Genomic DNA, 3,664 nt, shown 5'->3' with positions numbered 1-3,664 from the left:
TATTTCCCTGTGTCCATTTCTTCCTGGGAATGCTTGTTTTTCTCTTCATGATCACCACCACTTTCCTTTCTACCTACCTGCGGAAATAGCTGAAGCCTTCTATTTTTGGAAGTCAGAGTGTGTTTCTAATGTGTGGGCTAGATGGTGTTGCAGACCGGCTCTGTTTTAAGTTTTGCTCTTCTACTTTCAGAGCATATTTATGTAATCATGGGGCCATGCAAGTCTGACAGCTCTACTTACCTTCCTTTGTAGTCAGTGAAGAAAATCACAGGGATAAGAGGCAGTTCATCTCTCTACTTCAGTGTGAGATATCTCCTAGAATTACCATATTGCTCTCCACTGATTACAAAGGGAGTCCAGACAAGCAGGTAGATACAGATGTTTACATTCAGGTAGTCAGTCCCACACTGAGTGCTTGGGTTTCTTGTGTTTTAGAGCTTCTTATGGGAACCTGAAATTGTCTCTGAGGGGATTAAGTTAGGTGTGGTTTCTCTAACTCAACACTTTCATGTTCCCTGTTGCTTGTGTTGCTGGAGTTTAAGTACAGGAAAGCCTTGATCTTGATTAAATTTTAGATAAGCAGTTATTTTGTGGTGAAATACTAAAGCCTTGGCATATTGGCTAAGTATTTGAAAAATAGCAAAATTTATGTATATTTTCTGTTTCTATATTTATACATCTTCATGTATATATGTGTGTGTATGTGCTTTTATAAATGTGTATCTATTCGCACTCCTGTGTGTGTATGTGTACATGTGTCTACATGAGATAATTTCTGTAGGTGCAGCCTGCAAACACCACTTTCAGTTCTGTTTTCCTGTTACAGTGTTATCTCCAGGGCTACCAAGTCTGCTGGGAAGCAGTCTTTCGGTTAACTCTTTTGGAGAAATATAGCTCATGGCTTAATCAAGGCTGAACTCCAGGTAGTTGATGAGTGAATCATCCAAGAGCAAACACTAAGCCCTGATAAAACAAATTAGGAGAAAAGTATACCTAGAGGTAAGAAGGGAAATAAATCTTGCCAGTCATTACAAAGAGAGGGTCAAAGAGAGATGTGGGAGAAGCCTTAGTTTTCGCACAGAACACTCTTACCATAAACCCAGACTTCTGTGTGTTGGCATTTTTAAAAGGACTGATAATGTAACTGCTCTTATGCCAATCAGATAACCCAGGTGGGAATTCCCCTGCTTGTATTCCCCAGCTTATATTGTCAAGGTTGAGAGGTGAAGTGGAAACGGAACAGCAGCGTGAGAGGAAGCTGGGCGAAGAATGATCAGCAAGAGGGAGACGAAACACAACACAGGTTAACTGGCATGCAGGCACTGGAGCTGCAGGTGGCATCTCTGGGAATCTTTTTGGCATACAGGTTAGTTTTCAGGTAGGTGAAGGCTGGACATGTGGGGAAAGAGGGTGGAGCTGCAATGCCAGAGCAAGAAGCAAACAGGGAGCCCCGGGAAGAGGAAACCTAATCTCCGCCACCAATCCTCCTCTGCAAGGGGGATTCGAAGGTTCTCCTGGAGAGATGTGACATGCTGATGAGACCAATGTCCTCTGGGAAACGAGAGAGAGGAAAGCAGCAATTGAAGAAGAGACAAATTGGGTCAGATGGTGCCATTTCTGCACGGTTTCCTTGTGGGAGGTTGCCTTGTCCTATTGTCCTATTTGTACGTTGTATCCCCTGGGTGTTATATCAACTGCCCAGGGAAGGCTGGGAGTGAAGGTGGGGTGCCTTGGTTTCAGGAATTTGACCAGGAAAGAGCTCACTGAACAATGGCCTCGGGACATCAGCTGCCTCCTCACCTAACTGTGACCTGCTGCACACCTCCTGTGTCAGCAGCAAGCAGAGGCATGGCCGTGTGTGTGCAGATGTGTGGCTGTGCATACGTGCTGTGAGGGCAGTGCTGGGGGCTGAGAACTAGGACAGGCATAACCCACACACTGCCAGGTGGAGAGCAGCAGCCTTCCCCAGTCTGCTTGTGGTTTGGCCTCTTCACCAACCAGTGGCTCTCCCTCTGCAGGCTCCATAGCACTGCTCAAATTTACCTGCCCCCATGTAGCCGGGGAGTGCTCCCCAAACTAGAATCAATTTGCATGCCATTGGTGCTTTATTTTAGGTCTTACATTAACCTTCCCCATTTGTGAGCATTTATAGAACCTCATTCTGTTGTCAGTCATGGTTTTGTTTAAGAATACGTGTGTATTTCCTCAAATACTTCTACTCATGTGGGCCAGGGAAAACAAGCTTAAGCATGTCTGATGGCTTGGACCCTTTTTCCATAACTCAGAAACATTTTGAATGCCTGGTTCATCACAGTGCCTTATGGTATAAGGGCATTTGTGCAAGTTTATGTGTTTTTAGTTGCATTTCAGTTTCATTTTCTTATGTGGCTTTTTAATTCCCAGCACAACAGGGAGAAGTGATTTCTTCATAGGGCAATGATATCATGACTGGGGCTGTATGTCTGAGTGGCTATGCAGAGACCTGAAATGACCTTGTAAATCAGGGTCTCAAGCAGAATCATTAGATGGGAATCAGAAGGGGAAGAGAATGGCTGAAAGTGAATGAGGGTGGGAATGGGATTCTTCTGGGTGTGTGTTCAGATTACAGATAAGCAAAAAAACCTGGAAAGTCAGCATCCTGAATCACCAAATGCAGTTAAGTCCTGCACTACCTGGATGGTTTCAGGCTGGTAAGGTGGAGAGCCATTAGGCTCTGCTGGTATTTCCTGTGCAGTACCTGCCCAGTTCCTTTGTGTCCTGCCTATAAATAACCTGCCTATAGACAGCTTTTGACTGACCAGGTTGTCTGGTTGCTTCATTTTCTAAAAGTAAGTACTTGGATGACAATTGTAAAAATACCACCTAAATCTGTTGCTAGTAAAACTCACGCTACTCCTAGATTTACTCCTTTAGCCTACGCCCTGCATTATCCAGTTACTCTTGGGAGACCAAAAAGCCCACCAAACGAGCCTCATCTGGACAGCAGATGAGTCTAACTACAGGCCACAATTTTTTGTTTGGGATTCATGGGGCCAAATATCTAGGTATCTAAACTGTGATACCCCATTTTAACTGGATAATTTCTCCTGGAGTCATCACATCTTAATCTGGGTGTCTAGGACACACTATATTAGTTGCTCCTAAAAGGTGTTCTTTCTCTCCATTGATTTTGGAGGACATGGTGGATGACCAGATCAGCTGTGGGAATCTAAAGACAGGGCAATCCTTCAAGATCCAAAGCTCTACATCAGAGACAGACAGAGATAAAAGGAAAGTAACACAAGGGGTCAAAATGTTTATAGTCCTGCAGCTGGAAGAGATGGAATGACTGAAAAAATTATCGATAACTTTTCCTCCCCTCCCCATATGCCCAAACCATCTCAGTCAATTTTTCCACTTTTGGATAATCTTAAGCACTTATGACTAAAAATAATGCAGCTGAAAGGGCGGGACTTCTCTGTATTAACTTGTATATGTGGGTCAGCTACTGTAAAACAAATCAGAATATTAATTTAGAGTAGATCTTCTGCACAAAATCTCAGTGGGATGACTGAGGGAGAAAGCAGTTCTCAAGGAGCCAATCTAACCTGATTAACCTGATAGAGAGCCCACAATGATTTTGTGGACTCATTGATTGGCCTCTTTGGGGTTTGTTCACTCTTTC

Source organism: Geospiza fortis, unplaced genomic scaffold (genome assembly GCF_000277835.1).
Source record: "Geospiza fortis unplaced genomic scaffold, GeoFor_1.0 scaffold40, whole genome shotgun sequence".
NCBI lineage: Eukaryota > Metazoa > Chordata > Aves > Passeriformes > Thraupidae > Geospiza > Geospiza fortis.
This window is presented reverse-complemented; position numbering follows the sequence as displayed.